At 55.5% G+C, this 21,255-nt stretch overlaps 1 protein-coding gene across 2 annotated transcripts in view; it reads left to right on the forward strand.

Annotated features, from left to right (window-relative positions):
- The first annotated feature begins 11,611 nt into the window (after positions 1-11,611).
- EPPK1 (epiplakin 1) overlaps positions 11,612-21,255 on the forward strand; it is a 36,774-nt gene continuing 27,130 nt past the window's right edge. Inside the window, exon 1 of one of the 2 annotated variants that reach the window (XM_078392077.1) lies at positions 11,612-11,842. The gene's annotated coding sequence lies outside the window, so the exon portion shown is untranslated. The remainder of the gene's footprint in view (positions 11,843-21,255) is intronic. The other variant, XM_072999482.2, reaches the window with a different exon arrangement.

The raw sequence follows: 21,255 nt of genomic DNA on the forward strand, positions 1-21,255 counted from the left end.
CTTTCCCTTTGCGCTCCTGGCTTCCAGCCACTTGGCAAGCCCAGGCGTTTCTCTCTCTCCCTCTCTCCCCATGGGAGAATCCAGGAGGGCCCTCCTGCGGTGCCAGTCAGTGCCCTGCAATGTGTGAGGGGAGGCAGGAGGGCTGAAAAACCGTCCCGCGGCCCCTCTGCCCTCCCCCACCACCCCGGACTCTCGATTAGGCACTTCTTCCGACCGCTTTTTCTGGCTCAGCGCAGCTCCCCGGGGGGGGGGCTGGGGCTCCCTTTCCTCCTTCTTTGTCGATCTGCTTTGTGTCAGGAAACTGCCTGGGGTCTTGGGGCCCCTTTTGCTGCTGTTTCTAGTGGGAGGTGCTGCTCAGAGCGAGACCCTCCCCTGGGCCACCAGGACACACGGTGGCTCCAAAGCGAGGCTTCGGTCAAATGGAGGCCTTGTGGGTCACACACCCCCTGATTTCGGCCAGAAGTTCCAACGGTCCCCTCAGCACATAGGCGCCTGACAGTCTTGCAAGAGGATGAGGGGGGAGAAGAAGCACAGCCATGGGCACCCCGACCCAGCCCCTCCTACGGACAACCCTTGACTCAGCCCCCACCTGCTGCCTCTGGCCTGAAGGGCTGGCCTGTGGAAGAAGCGGGAATGCCTGCTCGGCCGGTAGCCGGTCCTTCCCACGCAGTGCCTTTTAGCTGTCAACCATCTTGTCAGGGCCAGGATTTTCTAGGTGTTGCCCGGTCACAATCAGACACCATTACTAACACCACCTCTGCAGCAGGAACTGCCAGGGGGGCTCCCAGCCCTGAGTGAAAAGCCGGCAGCTTGGGAAGTGCACGTGGAGCCTCGTGGCGCAGTGGCTAAACTGCAGCACTGTGGCCGAAACTCTGTTCACAACCCGAGTTCAATCCCAGATAGCCAGCACAAGGTTTACTCAGCCTTCCATCCTTCTGAGGTCTGTAAGTTGCCCAACTTCCTGCAGAGGGGGGGGCAATGTGTAGCCTGCACAATGAAACTGTAAACAGTCCACAGAGAGTGCTTTAAGCACTATAGGGTGGTGTAGAAGCAGCACATTATTTATTTATTTATTTATTTGTTTGTTTATTTATTTTAATGTGGCATGCCATGCATTCTTCTGGTGCTTCTTTGCGCACAGAAGCTCTCCGGGTGCTGCTCTGCCAGGTAAATGCAATGTTTCCAGCATGATTCACTCTTTCCAGAGAAACAATAGCTGTTTCCTTTGGCATGAGGTGATCCTTGTGACAAGCCCCATGCTCCACCCTCCTCAGAGGGACCCCACCTCTATCATGGCCACCATCAGTTCTATGTTTTCAGCTCAATCATCTTGGAAAGGAAACCTGCACACACTCCCCACCTGTAAGGAGCCTTTCCCATGGGGTGGCTCTCACATTGCAAAGCCCCAGGGCATGGGCTGGTGGCCGGAAGGGAGGTAATTCATTTGAGGCCTGTTGAGGCAGAGGAGCTGCTCAAAATCCTGCTCTAGGCTGGGGGGAGCACGTTTCACTTCTGGCAGAATCCCCTCTTCCCAAGGACCTCCAGCAAAACCAAAGAAGGCTGTCACAGTCAGCGACTGGCGCCAGAACCTCCCTCCCACTGGAGCCGTGAGGCCCAGCCCAGCTCGGGGAGGGGGGGCAATAGCAGAAAACATGTACCCCTAAACCCAGGAGATACTGTTCACAAACACCTAAGAATACACAAGGCGTAGCTTTTCCACCAAGTGAGCACTAAAATCTCCTTTTAAAAGCCCCCAGGCAAATAAATGCCCAGATAGAAAAGGGGATTTACTGGGAAGAATCAGGGAAGAAAATTTCCCTGCGGGGTTCTGTGACTCAAACACAAGACCACGTTTCTGGTTACAGTTTCCATAGCTGGGTAGGATTTTGTTTTCAGAGCATGTGCAGAGTTTCTTGCAGACAGGATGGTCTGAAGGAGATGGCCCGTGGCTTTCCCAATGAGATACTGTGAAGAAGACCCAGAATGGTAGCAAGCCCACCTTTTATGGGAACACTGAAAAGATGGCTTTGTTACCAGAGATGTATGCCCAGGGCTGGGGGAGGGAAGGACTCCCCCACCCCCACCCCCAGCTTGATTAGCAGACAAATCAGAAATCACGTTCAGCGGATTCTGGCCCCAGATTCTTCGGAGCTGCAGACTTCCTTTCGGAAAGACCAGTGGGATTATATGGCCACCCTTATAAGCTGGGAAGAAGAAACCAGGGAGCAGCCGTCCTGGAGGACAAAAGGGATTATCTGGCTTATCAGACCTCCGAGGAGGGGGCCCGGTTTCCAACCCCGCTGCAGGGCAGGCATGGGCGACCTGTCCGTCTGCCCTAGTGGGGCTGCCTTGACTTGAGCCACCCTCAGGGATGGTTTGGCTCAAAACCCCCAAGGCTCTCCCCTCCTCCCTCCTGGGGTGGGAACAGACAGACAGACAGACAGACAGACAGACACACACACACACACACACACACACACACCCCAAAAAAACACACACCCTCTTTGCCCTCCTCCCGCTTCCAGGTCCTCTGGGCTTTGGCATGAGGATATCTATGCCAGCTCCCCCCCCCCCCGGGAGGGCAGTGCCCCATTCCTTCCCAGCCACCCCCCAGGGGCCTGTGTGAGACTCACATGGTCTATTGGTGTGCCGGTTTGCACTTTTCTCTTCTGCTGCAAACAAAAAGGTGCGGTTGCCACCCAACGGGATTGGGGGGGTGGGGGTGGGGGTGGGGGTGTAGGAGAGCTGTCGCTCGAGCCGAGCCGGAGGCGGGAGCCCTTGGCCGGCGGGAGCGCTAAACCTGCCGGACCGGAGGAGCCGTGGTGAGGCACAAACAGGCGCCTTCGCCGGGACTTGCAAGGCGCCTCCTCGTTTGGGCTTTTAACCTACATTTGAGGAAGCGCAAATCGGTGGCCCCGCCCGGCCTCTGCACGGCAGGCAGACTGGAGGCAGGGGTGGGGGTGGAGGGGCCCGATGAAGCCCTGGCGCTGAGCCCAGGTGCACAGCCTGGACCTCAACACTCTACACACACACACACACACACACACACACACACCAAAGACCAACAACGGTTATGTGGCATCCATCCATCCATCTTCGTGGACGATCGCCCACCTTCTCAGGGGCCACGCCTGCTACACCTCAGGGCGAGTCCAAGGCATTGGTAAGGAAGCAGTCCTCGCTCTTCTGAGGGGCCACAAGTGCTGGCTGGGAAACCCGGGCGACTCTTCTGGCATTTAAAAGCTGCCTGACCCCTGAACCACGAGAGGCACTGCTGGACACAAGGTCAAGGACACTGCCCACAGCTTCTCCCACCCCCCCCCACAAGCCCACCAGGGGGTCCCTGGCGTAGAGCTGAGCCCACGCCTTTGTGACCCTGTAAAGCAGGCGAGGGGGCCCTTCGTTCGCCGCGCGGTCACTGCCTTGCGAGCGGACGGATCAGGGCGGAGCGGATTCCATTTCACTCCCTCGATTTGCTACCCTAAAAGGCCGCGGAGGCACAGTGGTTGGGGCAGGAGGGGGCACTTTGCCCTGCCTTTGGAGGCTCTGGTCCCCCAGCAAGGGCGAGTGGGATCAGCTCCTCAGAGGATGCTGCCGCCTCTCCTCCAGCCCCTCCCAACCACAGGGAGCCCCACCAGGGAGCAAGCAGGAAAGGGCACCTCGTCCCATCTTTTGCAAAGCCAGGCTGGCCCTGGGGCTGCTGTGGAGAAACCCCCCCCCCAGCCATGCTCCTGTTCGGGGCTGGGGGAGGTGGAAGACAGCTGTCAGCCCCATGCCAAAGGAAGACTTGCCTCCTAAATGCAGGCATCGGGTGGGCACAGGTCCTACCAAGCCAGGTGTGGCCAAGGCCTGGCAGCTGATCCCCAGGACCTGTGCCCGAGCGAGGAGGAGGAGGAGGAGGTGCTGAAATGGGCCCTCCATGAGGGTAGGCAAGAGAGCTGGGTTTCTTTAGGCTGGAGAGAAAGTGGAGGGATCTTGCCTGGTTTGGCTCCAGAATGGAGGGCTCAACCTAATGAGTCCAAGAGACAAGAAGGAGTTCCCCTAAGGAGCCTGAGGAAGAACTTCCCGGCAAGAAGAGCTGTTCAGGGAAGGGGAGGGACTGGCAGAGATGGGGTGAGGTTTTGAAACAAGGGGATGGACAGCCACCTGTCTGGGCTGCTTCAGTGGTGGATTTCCTGTTTACTAAGGGGTGGACTGGATGACCACTACGGACGTCTTCTGGTTCTATCATCTGGTAAGTCTACCATTATCTAGAGATCAGCAGGTCTGGCTGCCCTCAGGGGGCTTCTCGGGGTCTGCCCTTTGGCCCACGGCCTGGAAAGGGCTCTCCAGCAGCCTCTGTCACAGCCGGCCCTGTTGTGCAAGGATCCCCAAAGCTTGAGCATGTTGCAGACATTACACGCATGCAAGGGTTTCACCTCTGAGCACAGCACAGGACCCAGGCAATTGGCTGCACTGGAAAGACTGCGGGGGTGGGGGGAGTGGATGCTGCCTGCCTGACTCTGCAGAAGGGCAGGACTTAATTTGCATCCATTTGTAAGTGTATTTTCATATTTAAATATGTGGGTTCATAACAGTGTTGTTTGTGGAGCAGGAGTCACTGTTCAAGCAGAAAACATTAGGGGGGAGAAAGCCACAGTGAGACCAGCTTTGCCACCCCCAAACCAAAGTCCAGTGGCTGTTCCGCACCTGTGCACGAAGACCCCTCCCCAGCACACAGGCGCCAGGGAAGGGCCTGCAAGAAGCACACCGGGCACTCAGGAGCCACCCGGGTGGCAGGGCTGAGCTTGCTGCGCCCTCACCCCATGGATCAGGAAAGAAATGGAGGTGGGGCTGGGAGCCGGACCTTCAAAGGTGGGAGAGTTGGAAAATCGGACTTGCAGGCAGGCCACCTGGTGGAAGAGGGACTCCCATTTCTTTGGCTCTGTGGTGGACTCAGAGAATAAACAGACACAGACACAGACACAGACACACACACACACAGAGGTACACATGAGCATGCAGGCAGGCAAACCCACCAGCCCCAGCTCCATTCTTCTGCTGAGGAGCCTCTTTTTGCTTCCAGATGCTACTCTGCTTCTGAACGGAGAAGCCAGGCTGGGACAGCCCAGAGCCCGGCTCCTTTTTATTGGCCAGGTCCTGGGCCTTTGCCAAAGGGGCATTTGCAACAGACCAGCAGACCTACAGCTAGAGAGATGGTTGCCAAGGGAGGGGGGCCACTGGGGCAGAGGAGTGTGTGGTGATGAAGCAAAGGCCAGCCCCAAGCAAGGGGCGCTCTCTCTCCCTCCTGACCCAAGCCCAAGGAAAGGTGGTCCCTGCCTGCCCTCAAGACATGAAAAGCGTGCAAAGGCCGGTTCACTTCGACTTTTGTTTGTTGTTTAGTCGTTAAGTCGTGTCCGACCCTTCGTGACCCCATGGACCAGAACACGCCAGGTCCTCCTGTCTTCTGTTTCTGTCCATGGGGTTTTCTTGGCAAAGATCCTGGAGTGGCTTGCCAGTTCCTGCTCCAGTGGATCTCGTTGAGTCAGAACTCTCCACTACGACCTTTCCGTCTTGGGTGTCCCCGCACGGCATAATGGCCCATCGCTTCTCTGAATTACTCAAGCCCCTTTTCCACAACAAGGCAGCCATCCATGAAGTTCCCTTAGACGGTGGCGTATCCCAAAGTCAGTGCAAGAGCAGATCTGACGGAAGAGGCAGGCCACACACGCTGGCTTCCCCAGTTGTCGTCTTCCAGGCCTCCTCAAGAGGCTTCCAGTTGATCTTGCCCCTTCCCCCTCATGCCCCCCCCACTCGGCCAGGAGAGCCAGGGAGTCCCTTGGGCAAGTCCCTGCATGTCCAGCCTCCACTACCACCCCACCCTCAAGGCCGCCCCCTTGCAGTCCTGCCTGGGTCCCTCTTGCCCTCTTGGCTTCACCGCCTCCGCGGCTGGCCTCCCTGCCCCCCAGCCAGCCAGCCTTCCAAGGTGACACAAAACGTCTCGTCTCCCCAGCAGCAGGGCAGGGACTCACGACAAGCCCAGGCTACATCCCAGTTGGCCCTGCGCAGCACACACCAGTCCAGATGGGAGGGGACGTCCTACACACAACCCACCCCCGTGCAGGAAAAGACGCCCGCCCAGCCAGTCAGGTTCATTCAGGCAGCGAGGAGAACCTCTGCCTGGTCTTGTCGGGAGGCCTTGCCTTGTTATCACAATTGCTGTCTAGCAAAGGAAATCCAGAGCTGGACCGTAAAGAAGGCTGGCCGCTGAAGAATTGATGCTTTTGAATTGTGGTGCTGGAGGCGACTCTCGAGAGTCCCCTGGACTGCAAGGAGAACAAACCTCTCCATTCTGAAGGAAATCAACCCGGAGTGCTCACTGGAAGGACAGATCCTGAAGCTGAGGCTCCAGTACTTTGGCCATCTCATGAGAAGAGAAGACTCCCTGGAAAAGACCCTGATGTTGGGAAAGTGTGATGGCAAGAGGAGAGAAGGGGACGACAGAGGACGAGATGGCTGGACAGGGTCATCAAAGCTACCAACATGAGTTTGACCCAACTCCGGGAGGCAATGGAAGACAGGAGGGCCTGGCGTGCTCTGGTCCATGGGGTCACGACTTAATGACTAAACAACAAAGGCAATTTTGGGACACACACAACTTGTACACAATGGGACAAAGTTACGTGCATCCCAGAATTCCCAAAGGGGGTCCTTCATTGGAGGTGATCTGCTACTGAGGATGGTGAGATCATTCTCTAGCCCAGCAAAAACAAACCCCTCTGATTAGTTAAAATGCAAACAAACAAGCAAACAAGTTAGTCTGTGATGGAGGCTGTTCCTCCCATATTTTGAAATTTACATCAAGATTGCTAACTAGCCAACACTCTACAGGAGTGGTACCTATCCAAGTTCGATCCTCTGTTGGACAACCTTGCCAAGCGCCTACGTGTGACTCCAGAGCTCACAAGTCAACTGACGTGGTGAACATTCGTGCCTCACCTTTTTAGTTCACGCCTCTCCAGCTGACAGTCCAAATCACGACCGATGCCAGCCCAACGGGCTGGAGTGTGCACTGTGGCACTCACGAGATCCATGCTCTATGGTCCAGCAGAGAGAAGTCGTTGCACATCAACCATCTAGAGATGTTGGCGGTTATCAAGGCTTTCCACGCTTTCTTCCTTCTCGTGGTTGGTTTCGGAGTACAGGAGGCCATGGACAACATGACCACTCTGTATTACACCAACAAACAGGGGGGCACCCGCTCTTTGTCTCTTCTGTATTTAGCAATCCACCTTTGAGAATGGTGCTACGGTCACCATATTTTTCCAGTCGCCACTCACGTGTCTACAGAGGACAACAATGTGGCCGATCGTCTGAGCCATCTTACCAGTCAGACTCACAAGTGGGTTCTCAACAACTCGGTATTCTCCCATATTTACGATCGGTGGGGAACACCAGCCATTGACATATTTGCCACCCAGGCCAATTCGAAGTGCAGCAGGCATTGCTCTCGAGCAGGGAGAGGCACGGACTTTTTGGGCAATGCCTTCACGGCAAGCTGGGACAAGGTCCTCCTTTATCTTTTCCCACCCATTCCGATCATTCAATGAATAATCGTCAGGATCCGTCAGTTGCGAGCCAATGCCATCTTGATAGCCCCATGGTGGCCTCGTCAAACATGGTTCATCACCCCCCAGAACCATCGCCTCCGAGTCTCTGAGACTTCCTCTCCAACCATTCCTCCTAACTCAGGACGGGGGGGGGGCAAGATCGGTCATCCCGACCTGGAGTCGCTTCACCTGAGGGTGTGGAGGATTTTCCCAGTGTAAAAGAAGTATTGGGCAGAGCTAGGAAACCTTCTACAAAATTGCTATAGTCTTATAAATTGTCTGCTTTCACCAAATTTACTGCTTCCAGAGCTCTTCTGGCTGTTCCAGTTTCGTTGGATATGCTTCTCACTTTCGTCCGTTATCTGTTTGATCAAGGTCTGGCCTACTCGACGTTAAAGGTTTATATTTCCGCTATTGTTTCTTATCAGCCTGTAGGTTCAGAAGCTTCACACCCGACTTTAAAGAAGTTCCTGAGGGGTTTGCATAACATTTGCCCTCCTGTCCGGCCTCCACTCCCTCAATGGTCTCTCCAGGTCGTTTTGCAGATCTTGCTCGCCCACCTTTCCAGCCCATGGCTTCTGCTTGTCTTAAACTTCTCTCTATTAAAACTTTGTTTCTCGTGGCTATTACTTCTGCATGGAGAGCAAGCGAGCTGGCTGCCCTTCGGGCTGATGCCCCTTATGTACAGTTTCACCGGGACAAGGTCGTCTTATATCCTGATGTGCCTTTTCTCCCTAAAGTGATTTCGAGTTTCCACGTTAATCAACCACTAATTCTCCCGACGTTGTTTCCTTATCCTTCTGATGTTGAGCGCTTGCTCCATTCCTTAGATGTTCGTCGTGCCTTGGCTTTTTATATTTCCAGAACTAAGGACTTCCATACTTCTCCTAAACTACTGTATTTGTCTGCTTCCATGGCCCATGAAAAGGCACACCAGCCTCTCCCCAAATGGTTTCCAGGTGGATCGTTTCTATTATCACCTTGGCCTACGAACTGGCTAGCAAGGTACCACCAGAGGTGTTGAAGGCACACTCCACGAGAGCTATGGCTACTTCGACTGCCTGGTCACGTGGCATTGAGGTCCCTGACATTTGTTGAGCAGCCACATGGTCTACACCACTGGTTCTTAACCTTGGGTTACTCAGGAGTTTTGGACTGCAACTCCCAGAAGCCTTCACCACCAACTGTGCTGGCTGGGGTTTCTGGGAGTTGCAGTTCAAAAACATCTGAGCAACAAAGGTTAAGAACCACTGGTCTACACCATCGACCTTTGAGACGCACTACCATCTGGACGTCAGGGCAAAAAAGGAAGGAAGTTTTGGAAGGGCTGTGCTGACTTCAGTGTTGGCATGACAGCAGTCCTCTGGTAAGTGAGTTTGCTAGTCACCCATTAGTGTGCATTCACAGAGGCCACGAAGAAGAAAGAGGGGTTACTTACCTGTAACCATAGTTCTTCCAGTGGTCCTCTGTGAATCCACACATCCTACCTATCCTTCCCGCTGTCCGTCACATTGGTTCTTGAGCTTTGTTGACAGTGGCGGACATTCTGGAACTGAGGTATTATGGGCGGGCACAGCATGCATGCCACGGGGCAACGTCCTACTAATTACATGTTTCTAAGCTCTAGAAGATTCTGAGGAGTCCTGTGCAGGCGCAGTCTAACCCATTTCTGTGGATTCACAGAGGACCATTTGAAGAACTATTGTTTACAGGTAAGTAACCTCTCTTAAATATTGCCCTATTAGTGCAAAAGCACTATGCTGGGTAGTTTAACAGATAAAACCCAAGCACATTAAAAAAAAAAAAACAGTGTAAGAAACCTGATGGCACAAAAACAATTTACCACCTAGCAGGGCAGATTAGAAAAAGAATTCTCTCTCTCTCTCTTTCAACTCAGACCAGTATGGAAGGCCACCCTAAAAAGAAAGGTCTGAAGTTTCCTTCTGGACCTCAAAAGGGAGGAAGCCAGACATAGCTCCACGGGAAGCTGATTTCGTAAAGGTGGGTGCAAGTTTTCAGCCCACAGCTCAAGCCAATCAAGGTGCCCCCCCTCTGCCCCCAACCACATCCTCCAAGACACCCACTCATTTCATGGGTCCTAGGTTTGAACTTTTCTTGGCAGGATACCTTTTCCTCCTCACACCAGCACAATCCTTTAGCTTGCGCCTTTCTGCAGCTTTTTCAACCCTACAAAACGGTGGGACCCAGGACTGCCCAGGGCTCTATTTTCCGGGGAGGCGGGACATCGCTCCGAGCGGCTAGCAGGGAACCAGGAGGAGGGGCCCTCCGCCCCTCAACCTGCCCTTTTAGCCCTGCTCAAGACCGGGGTGGGAGGAGAGGGGCCCTGAACGGAACCCCCCTGGCCTGTTTCCAGTTACGATCGGGTCCCTGGGTTTCATTCAAGGCCACCACCGGCCGAGGCTGCCAGGCCCCCTCCTCCAAACAGGGAGGCCAAGCAAAGCGCGCGCAGCCTGCCAGCTCTGGTCTCCCTCCAGGCCGGCAGGGAGGGCTGCAGGAAGGGAGGACCCCCCCCCCCAGCATCCCACGCACCCGACGTTGGCCTCCGTGGGTAGAGACCCCTGGCCGCCGGCGCCGCGGGAGAGGGCAGCCGAGGGACGGAGCGGTGGCCCGCGGTGTCAGGGGTGCCATTCCCACCTCGCGTCTCCGCCCCTCTCGGTCCCGGGGGTCGAAGGGGCACGGCCCCACCTCGTTCGGGGAGGGTCAGCCCCCCTGCGCCCCCGCGGTCCAGCTGGGGGGGTGTCTCCCGCGCGCCTCGCCTTCACCGGCCCCGAAAGCCCTCGCCCCCCCGCCGCCGCCGCCGGATCCGGCCGCCCTCTCCCGCGTGCCCGGGACGCGGCGCGGCGCTCCACGCCACCTGGCCAGCCTGGTCGCCCCGGCCACCCGCTGAGCTGCCCCGCCGAGCCTTTCGTGGCGGCGCGTCTCCGGGCTGTCCAGGCGCGCCGGACCTCAGCCCCTTTCGAGGGGAGGGGGCTTTACGTCGAAAAGGAAAAGGGGACCTCTATGCACAGGCGGCGGACCTGTGAAATAAGAAAGAAAGAAGGGGCACGGGTTTTTAAGGAAACTGGAAAAATTATTTAATGCAATATTCAGATTATTGCCAATTATTGCCCTTCTAAATATAATTACAAATGACCATTTGTAAAAAGATCAAAAAGAGTTAGTACTCATAATGGTTACCATATTAAGATGAATATTCGCCAAGAACTGGGAAAGTGGCAAATTAAACTGGAAGATGGGTATGTGGGGTTTAGCAGTTAAGGACAAGTTAACATGTGAAATGAAAGCAAGAAGAGGAATGGTAAAGTCTAACGATTTCAAAGAGGTATAGAATTTATACAGTACTATACTTGGAAATAAGTGTCAGGTGACACTGAGGTCCACCGGGAAAGGCCAGCATCAGAATCCAGGTATTTTTCGAGCGAAATGGGGTGAAAAGTTATAAAGGAATACTTTCGGTTACCTAGTCCTGAGGGTAAAGGAAGGTTTGATTTCTACAGTATTGTGTGCAGTTTTACTGAATACGGATGTCTTTTAAGTTCGTTTTGTTATATGTTATTTTCCTTAAGAAAATTCGTTTTTAAAAAAGGCTTTGCCCTCCCTCCACGCCGTTCTGATCCCTCGGCGAGCTTGGGGGGAGCGGGAACCGGTCAGGGTCACGGGTGGGAGATTGCCTCGACGTGCCGCTCCTCCGCCCGCCCCCCCCCAGAAAGAGGGGGAGACCGCGGGCCGAGCCCACCAGACCGTGGCCCCCGGCGGGGTGGAGGGACGGCGCGCCGGTTGTGGTCCCTGAGGCTCTGGGCAGGGTCGGGGCCGTCGAGGCCCTCTGAGCGGGGAGCAGGAGCCCTTTCCGACCGGCCGGTCACAGACCCGCGGGGTCCTCGCCGTCCCTCGAGGGGAAGGCTCGCGGTCTCTCCTCCCCCCCCCCCCGAGCCTGGCACCGCCCAGCCACGCCCCCTCCCCTTCTCTAGCGGGGCGGGGGTTTTTGCCGCCGTGCGGGTCCGGCCACCTGCGGGCGATCGTGGGCCGGGCAGGTGCAAGGGGCGGGCCTCCGCGCCCCGCCGCCGTCGGGGATGGGCCCCTGTGTCATCCCGGGCGGGGAGGCGGCGCAGCCTTACTTACACCCGGAGCCTTCCGGAGCGCGGCGCACTCGGCGGCCGGAGCAGGAGGCAGACCGGGCAGGAGGGGCGCGCGGCGGCGGCGGCGGCAGAGGAGCCGCTGGGCCCGGGGTGCAGGTAGGTAGGACTCGACAGGGCCAGGCGCCGGGCGTGTGGGGAGGGCGCACGATCTGGCCGAGGCCAGGGGCGGCGGGGAGGGGGGGCTCGGCTCGGCTTCCCCGAGCGCCCTCCGCCTGCCCCTCGCTGGGGCAGAGTGCCTTCGGAGGAGGAGCCTGGGACCCCCTGCTTGCTTGCTCGCTTGCCTTAACGCGGGGAGGGGGCCTCTGGCCGGATCCCGACCAGGTCTCATCTGGGGAGCCCCCCTTCCGCCCTCCAGAGAAAGAGCCGGGCAGCCGAGGCAGCGACCCAGGAGCGGGGTGGGTAGGCCACCTCCTCCGTCCACAGGGTGGGAACCGTGGCGGTCGCATGGGGGGGCACACCAGTGCTCTGGGCACCCTCTCTCTCTAGCTCTGCCCGTTGGCACTAGCGCTGTGTGCCTGGTGACAAGTCTCCTCCCTGGGCATCTGGGCAGGCATTGTGCCTAGGGTGGGAATGGCGCTACCAGCCAAGCGAGGTGCCCCCTCCATCCCATCCATGGCTTGTGAAGGGGGGAGGGGGCCTCTCCAGAGAATGGCCCTCTCAGGCCACCATCTCCAGGGCCCCCAAGCTCTTCTCAGGTAGAGGGTAGGCTGGATCCAGCCCCCCCCCAAGCAGGATCCTGCCCTTTCACCCGCAACTTCCAGACTCCATCACTGCCAGTGGGGCCAGCCTGTGGGAATGCCAAGTGGAGCTGGTCAGCTGCCCCTTTGGACTTTCCCAGTTTCCTCTTATGGCACAAGTGGCGTGAGGGACCCTTCGCCGCCACCACCACCACCACCACCACCCTCCGTGTGCTTCTGACTTTAACTCCCAGGTGCCCAGTCGGTGCCACCGCTCAGTCACGTGTGGCTTGACAGGACCTGGGCACCTCAAGGAAGAGCTGCCTCCCTACGGGCATCAGTTGCTGTCATCTGATCTGAGCGCCTGCCCCACATGCCCCCCCCAGTGCCCTATGGCACACCTTTCAGAAGTTAGACAGGTGCCTCCTACTCTCCCCCCCCTTTCAGACTCCACATCAAGGCCATTCCCTTAGGTGGCTCGTAACAGAGATGTGCATTCCCCTGCGCTTCCCCTGCCCGAGTTGCACCCGTTTTTAGGCCTGTGGCTTTCTCATTATTGAAGCGTCTCTGTGTTTGCTGGTGACGTTTGTATCCCTCCTTTTGGGTCAAAAATGACATTTGGGAGGGGGCGTTTTTTGCTTTATCCATGTGATGCCTTCTTCTTGCCTTATGGGTTGTCTAAAAGGAGTAATTTTAAAAGGGATCTCCCTGCAAGAGCCCGAGGGCTTGCTGGAGAGGGGAGATGGCATGAAAGGCTTTACAGGCCAAAGGTCCGTGCATGGCGCTTAGCACCAGTGGCAGCAATGGTTCCTGCCTGTGCTCCCCTGTGCCCATCTTGGCAGGGTGGTCATGGTGGTGGTGTTCACAGGGAGTGTCCAAATCCATGGAGAAAGCCATGTGGGGGCCTGTGCCCACATGGGGGCAGGAGCCCTTGAGGGCCTTCTCTAGCCTTGGGGCTCTAGCTGGATCCACAGCTGGGGCAATCCCACCATCTGACTGGGGAGGTTGAAAAGGGGGCTGTGGGTGCTGGCCGGCTTCCTTGACCTGTGGCTTCATCGATTCGGCTGGCATGACCCTTCCGGCCCTGGGGAAGGAGAGCTCCAGGCCCAGCCCTGCCTTGAACCAGAGGTCCCTGCCTCCAGCCCTGTGGATGACTTCAACTGCTTGAAATGGGTGTGTGTGTGTGTGTGTGAAGGGTTTGAAGCATGGCAACACTTAGCACATCACAAAAGCACCCTGAGCCTCGTACCCAGCTTGCCACATGCAGTTTCTGCAGTGGGTGTGTTTTGCTGTGGCCCATGATCAGGATTATAGTTCAAAGTCTGATGTGTTTCTTTTTTAAAATAATTGCTGTCAGTCCAGCCAGTGAGAACTTTCCTTCTTGTACCCTCTCTTGGCACCACCTCCTGTACTGCAGGAGAAAGAAAAAGAGTTCCCATTCTTTTTCCTTTTGGTTTCAGTTTCGGGAGCTCCACTTTTTATGAAACAGTTTGATCAAATAAACTGGAATGCAGGGCCAACATGCCTGAGCAACATCTCCCTCTGTCTCTCTGCCTCTGCTGAGCCTGGCTTTTCACCCAGTGTAGCTGTTTCCTTCTTTTGTGGATTTAAAGTGTGTGCATTTAAGCAGAGCCTCCCAGCACCCAGCCCAGCCTTCTGACCCAGGGCAGTTTCGGGGGGGGGGGGAGGCAGGGAGGGGCCAAAGTTTTCTGAGCCTCCCTTGGGTTTCCGCGATTTAATACAGTAGTTGCTATGACAGGCGTTATGTTTGCCTCTCAACTCTAGTTCTGGGTACGCCTTCAATGCAATCTTCGTAAACACCCGGGCTTTCCATAATGAGGTTTGTATCTGGCCAAAAATCACATAATTACCAATCAATTAAGCAGTTAAAAGGCAATATTTCCCTGTCCTAACTCAGTGTTAGATTCACTGGCTTCATTGCTGTTCCATGCCTGAAGCTGTAGCAGGGGTAGGGGTGTGGGTCCCTGTGCGTTTGACTGCACGTCCTCAAGAGGTGGTTGCTCTCAGCCAGGACCAGCGCAGCCATTAAAAGGAAGCCAGGCAAAAGTCCTCAGGAGCTACGGCACCCGCCGTGTCTTCTGGGGGCCCAGTTGCTGTGCCCTTGGGGGAACTAAAGGGGGGGGGCTAGGCTGCTAAAAAGCGCCCCTCTGCTCCAGAGGACAGGCCATGAACTTTCTGACCAGCCTGCTCTGGGGATGAATGGAAGGCGGTGGGGAACAAAGCCCGCTGCCAGAACCTGAGATGGGGGGGGAGCAAGAAGGGCACAAGAAGCGGGGAGGCGGCATTTGGTAGGTGCCTCCCCCCCTATGCTGCTTCTGGCTATAACTGGTGCAGTTAAAGAAGGGCACAGCCGAAAGGTGTGCCTGCCTGTGAAGGAATGGAGAAGGAGGGGAGTCCCTCATCTTGCGGTTGTTTGGTGGTGGGGCCTGGCTTTCATCTGAGGAGGAGCAAGACTCCGCCTGGGATCACCTCCTCAGCCCATGCCCACCTGGGGGCTGCAGTGTGCAAACTATAGGTCCAGCCGAGACAGGGCCAGGCGAAGCCCCTTGCCGTGTGGTGCTCTACACCCTGAGTGGAGGTGCTTCATGGGCACGGAGGCAGAGGCTTGTGGCTGAGGAGCCGTCCCACCAGGAACCCCTCGCCCTCGGTCCCTTTGCCCCAGGATGGCAGCTGAGCCTGCAGGCCTGAAGAAGTGGGGGTGGACACACACACACACACACACAGGGGAACCAGCTTTCTTTTGGGTCCTGAGCCAGAGCTTGAAAGGGCCCGTGGAGGTTTCAGTCTTCCACAAAGCACCTCTGAGGCCCATGGGGGAAGGAAATGGTCAATGTGGCACCTGCAAATTATGTGCTGACCAGCAGGGTGGCACTACAGCAGTGGTCAGGGAACAGGGGTAAATTACCCCAAATGGGGTAAAAATGAAAATACTGGGGGTAATGAGGACGCAACCCTAACCCCTCCCCTCCTCCTCCTCCTCCTCTTCTGCCTGGAGGGGGGTCCCCGGCTGCCCAATCGCCCCCTTCCTGCCCCCTTCTCCGGCCCGGCTGCAACCAAGTCACGGCGGCTGGTGGCTGGTGACGTGCCCCAGTTGATGGCGTATGGCAGCTAAGGCAGCGGCGGGGCTGGCCATGGTGGAGGGTGAGGCAGGGGCGCCCCAGCCAGGAGAAGACTCTCCTTCCAATGCCTGGAAAGGTGGATCATGGCGGAGGGGGTGGCCAGGCTCAGCCTCCCGGCTCCGGGACACTGCCCCACACCCCGTCCCTGTCCGAGCCCATCGGGCGGCAACGGTGCTCGCCTGGCCGCATAGCTTCCTTTGGCAGCGCCTTCACACCAGCCAACCGGACCTGGCGGAGCCTCTCACCCTCCGTGTGGTAGCTGTCATGGCGCTTCAACGGCGAGGCCCACCAGAGCCCTGGCACCGAGGCCTGGCGCGGCTGCCCTGGTGAGCAGCCACCAGAGCCGGTGCCGGAATGGGGGGCAGCATTGGGCACCCCTGGTGGGCGAGCCACCTGCTGCTCTTCGACAGCCACCCAGGAGCCACCCACCGGCTGAGAAAGGGAGCCGCCTTCGCCGGGCCAAGGACTAAGCGCGGCCTCACCAGGCAGCAGAGGAGGAGGTGGCGGTGGCCCTCAACTGGCCGCGTGTGACTGAGATGCGCATGACCAAGATCCATCCTTTCCAATCAAGGGGGTAATGTTGGCGTATATAAATTTTTTAGGGCTAAAAGGTTAAAAAGTTCCCTGACCCCTGCACTACAGGCATCTTAACCCGAGACCAGCCAGGAGAGCCATGAGGTTCTGCAGTCTCAGATGGTGACAGAAGCACTTATTAGGAACTAGAGCCCTTTGCTATCCCTGCCCCAAACCTCATTCCTACATGGTTCACCCTAACTGTAATCCTATTAAAAGTGGTCTTAACTGACCAGATAGGTGGGATATAAATAAAATAAAAATAAATAAATAAATATTAGGTCTACAGTACTTTGAAGGGTTGTGACCTTGGCCTCAGAACCCCAGATGGTGCTGTAGCCAGACGGTGTGGACGCTGGTAAAGGAAATGGGCCATGGGAGGTTCTTGGGCCACGTTTCCCATGTTCTGCTAAGTGACCATGTCTCCCTTCCCCTTGGTCTGCCCTTTTCAAACCACAAGCCAGGTGGAGTGGATGACACACTTCTACCATAGTAGACTTTTGTGATTTGAATTCCTTCAGCCCTTCTCGGTTCCTTTTGTGTGCATCCCTCCAGGATACCTGTGGTCTGTGGGAAGTGGAACCAGCATGGGGCAGGGCTGCCTCAGCGGTCCTCACCGGCTGGCACCACCAGGGCCGGATGCTGGAGGGTGGGAAGCTCTCACTTGCCTGCTCAGGCAGAGGCGGATGATGATGAAACCTTTCCCGGTGGAGGCAACACCCTTTAATTTACAGGGAGAGGATCCTTCTCCCCCCAACCAGTTGTGTGGCTTTAATCAGTTGGAATTTGGGGTGCCAACACCCCAAGAACAGGACTGAACCCACAAGCCTTTCCAGCTTCCCGGGGAAGGGAATGCCTCCCTCCCTCCTTCTCCTACCAGGATGGATCTGGATCGTAGGGATCTCCCAAGATCTTGTCTCCAGCCAGAGGTATCTTGAGTTGCCACCTCTCCTCCCTGTGGCCTCTCCCCTGGTAACTCTCCCTGACATCCCACATTCCTGCAATAGGCCTTGAGTGGACAGGTTTACACATCCTCACAAGCACGCTACATGGAGGGCTCACCCATCTTTGCGCCGCCCCCCCCCCCCCCGCAAGCCTCTGCAACTTGCATAAATGAACTGGAGGCATCTTCTACCAGCCTGTGGATGCTGAGAGAAACATTGCCCATGTGAGTTTCTGCAGGGCACACAGCTGGTCAAGGCTGCACCCACAGGGGTAGCTGCCTCCCCACCCCCCACCCCCACTTCTTTCTGGCTTCTTTCTCATTCCATAGGGGGATGGGGGTGGAATGATGGGGACCGTCTCTCCAAGGATGTCTCCTGAGCATGGGCATGCAGCTGAGGGAGAAGGGGAGAGCACGTGGCTTAGAGCAGGAGCCTGCTGGTCTCGTTGCTGCACCTTCTCCTGTTCCTTAGCAAATACTGTATTCAAGCAATGTCAGTCAAGAGGCAGGCAGGGGTCAGCCCAGCTCAGCCCAGGGCCTGGCAGCAATACCTGGCCAGGTGGCACTTGTGTTGCCATGGTCAGAAATTCTGATGCCTCAGCATCTCCCCAAGAGCCCTACAGAATTTTGTAGATCTCTAGGGAAGCCCGGGAGGCAGTGGAAGACAGGAGGGCCTGGCGTGCTCTGGTCCATGGGGTCACGACTAAACAACACGACTTAACGACTAAACAACAACAAGGGAAGCCTGTGCATATCACAACCAGAATTTATTCCAATTAAGGGTTAATTCCAGAATGAAATCAGATAATTGTTCCTAATCCAATCAAAATTCATCTGGGTATAAGTCTTTTCAATGTGGCAACAATTCCAGGCAACATCATCTTATCTACTTTGTTTCTACCGTTTTCCCAAAAATAAGACCTCACTTGAAAATAAGCCCTAGTGTGATTTTTCAGGATGCTTGTAATATAAGCCCTACCGCAAAAATAAGCCCAGCTAAACATGACTCGTTCTTTCAGTCTTTCCTTGTTGCCCTCCTCTGAACTTGCACCAGTATGTCGGCCTCCTCAGCCTGGGACCTAGGGTGCCGCCACAGGGGTGCCCACTCTCCCTCCGTGGGCGTTTCTGGATGCGACCTCACCCCCCCCCGCCCCCGGTTTGGCCCCCTTCTTCCATGGATTGATCTCCCTTCTTGGGATAGAGACGTATAATAAACCGTCCCTTCCCGCTGGTTGGGCTCCCGCCCCCTCCAAGCGGCACAGCCCATCTTTCCTTCCTTTGCCTTTTAAGCTCTCCTCCCTCTTTTCCTGTCTTTCTCCCCTCAGGGTCTCCCGTTGCGATCTTGCTGTCTTTATTTCCTCTCTAGGGGCAGTTTCATTTCCACACACTCGCCTGTCCAGGGGGGGGGGGAGGTTTCCGTGTCTAACCAGCCTCACCCTCGAATGTCGTCTTCCTTCCCTCCTTTCCTTTCTTTTCTTTTGGTTCCCCCTTTTCCCTCCTTTTTCTACCTCAGACTCTCTCCCAGTCTAGCTCCCTTTTTGTCTCCTTTAGTATCTAAATTCTCCTCAGCCTCAGCGCGGTCACCCGATCTCCCTCCCCTTTCCCGCCTTCCTCTCGCTCGCTCCTCTTTCCCGCCCTTTTTCCTCCCCTACGCGCGCTTTCCGTGGGGCAGTGGCCGCGGGGCTGGCCTCCCCGCCTTCCCGCTGCCGCTTCTCGTCTTCCTCGGGGGTGGGCGCTGAAGGGGACGGCTCGCCCTTCTCTTTTCTGTGGGTGGGAAGGGGGCCCCTCCTCACACCCACAGCCTTGCCTTTCAGTTTTAGTTACTTGAAGACACACAACAATCTTCAGAGAGGAAGTTTAAGACTCGGGGGGGGGGGGTTTGGTTCTCTCTTCCTGCCCCCACTGTTGGCATTGACATTAGCCCTGCAAGGCGATCTGCAAACTGCTTTCGAAAGCAACCATTTCCCTTTATTGTTACTTCTTTAAGTGAGAGGATTTGACTTTTTTTTTCTTAACAAACCAGCGGGGGGGGGGGCTTTCTGGCCCAGGAAGAAGGATGAGTGGGGGAGGAGAAGCCCATGCTTGCTGCCTCTCATCGTGGACATGCGGGGTGGGGGTGGGGGGGTGAACCCACAGATCCATTTTTATTCAAGCAGGTGAGTTCCTCTAAAGAGGAGCCATACATTTCTTCCCCAGAGTATCGGGAAGGTTTTGCAGTTCTAAGGTACAAGATCTGAGACACCAAAAGATACAGGAGTAATAGACTGCGGTCTAGTTTTAGTAGTCAGATTAATTATGTTGATTTTAGTAGTCCCATTAATTATGTTAAGCAAGTAACAGAGGCGGCTAGATAGAGGTCATTCTACCACATAGGAACCCAAGAGACCTCTTAGTCTATTGGCCAGAAGACGTCTGGACATTTTTTTTTTGCCACTGCCATTGATTATAAAGGCACTGGTTTTCCATCAAGAACTGAGTTAAACTGGAATTAGGTGGCCTTTAAAGGTTTTATGAAAATGGCCACAGGTGTGCTTTCACATTATCACACAGTGTGTTGTTGTTGTTGTTTGTAATCTGGCTCTGAGCCACTTTGAATCCCAGTTTTGCAAGAAAGTGAGGATATTGTCAAGATTATGGCGGAGACAGAGAAGCCCAACCAACCACAGAGCCACACTACCCAGACTTTCCTGATGTGGGTAAACTCTTGATGGCGGCGGCGGGGGGGGGGAGTGTCAGTGGGTTGATGGCTGTGGGAAATCTTTCTGCCTGGTACCTTAACCCGACATTCTGAGTCACTTTGACGCCTCAGTGCTCCAGGGAGTTACCGACCTGCAGAAGGTTGCATGCTTTAACTTGCACACACCAACCCTGCCAGGTAGGAATACCAGAACACCCACGCACTGTTCCAAACCCTGTAGGGGCATGAGGCAGGGCCCTCGATTAGTACCTACAGACCCTCTTCTCAGACTAGCTGTGTCAATCGGGGAGGGTTGCTCACAGCCCCTTGGTAACACCACCCTTCCCTAGGCATGTCCACCTCTCATCTGTAAGATACTTTCTGGACATACCTCCACCTGGAACCACTGTGTTTGGTTGTTTCCCTGCTGCAGCTTTCACTGTGGTAGGGAATAGCCTCCGAGGTGGCTGCCCACTCACATTCGCATGCTCCTCTGTGGACACAAGATCCCACCAACTCTGTCAGGCTTACAGGGTTAATCAGGCCCGAGAACGTACTTCGGATGACAGGTTGTCAGCTCAGAGCGATGGCGTGTGTTGTGCTGAAATGCTGTTGGGTTGCTACGCCTTTCATAGCAGCCACCCCAAACGGTGGGGGTCTTGAATGACACCTTTTCCCACTGCAGTGACCTCATCCTCCGAGTGCATGGAGACCCAGAGCCCTGGAGCCGAGCCCCACCTGAACCATGTGGCCTGCTGCACATTTCTATTCCATGGAGCCAGACGCTGTGCGTTGTTTGGCTCTTCCTGCATGCCAGCCCCGGCGAATGCCTTTGACCCATGTCTTCTGTCACCCAAGGAAACAGCTCAGTGGGGAGAGCAGAGGCAGAAGGGAGACACCTGGGCCCGGTCCAGCCCTTTGATTGCTCAATCAGAAGGGGGAAAGCCTGAATAGGAAAGGGGAGAAAGGATAGAGAAGCTTCAGGGGTCGGTGGCCATCTTAAAACCCAACGTGGGATACTATGGGGGTTAGTTAGTTTGCTTTTTTGTGGGCTTTTTTCTGGACTGTCTAGTTTCTTTTCTTACCCAAACTCTGTTGCTGAGTTCTTGTGGTTTAGCATAGTAACTCGCAAATAGAGTAGGCCAATTTGAATCAATGAAACTTACAGAGAAGCTGTCTCCCCAAATTCCCAATGATTTAACAGGCTACTTTAGTGCAACTTACTATGCTAAGGCCATGAATTTGTGACCTTTAGAATGTGGTGTCTCTAGCAGCTGTGCTCAGACTTCGGCTTCCTTTAAGGAGTCTATCCATCTTGTATTTAGTCTTCCTCTTTTCCTATTGCCTTCAACTTTCCCTAGCATAACTGTCTTTTTTTAAAAAAACAACACACAACACACATTTTTCTTTATAGACATTTTTAACAGTGGGAAAAAAGATGACCAACAATCAAAGTACAGTATAACAAATGTATTAAAGAACAGTTAAAGGGCCCAATA

Source organism: Pogona vitticeps, chromosome 4 (assembly GCF_051106095.1).
Source record: "Pogona vitticeps strain Pit_001003342236 chromosome 4, PviZW2.1, whole genome shotgun sequence".
NCBI classification, from domain to species: Eukaryota; Metazoa; Chordata; class Lepidosauria; order Squamata; family Agamidae; genus Pogona; species Pogona vitticeps.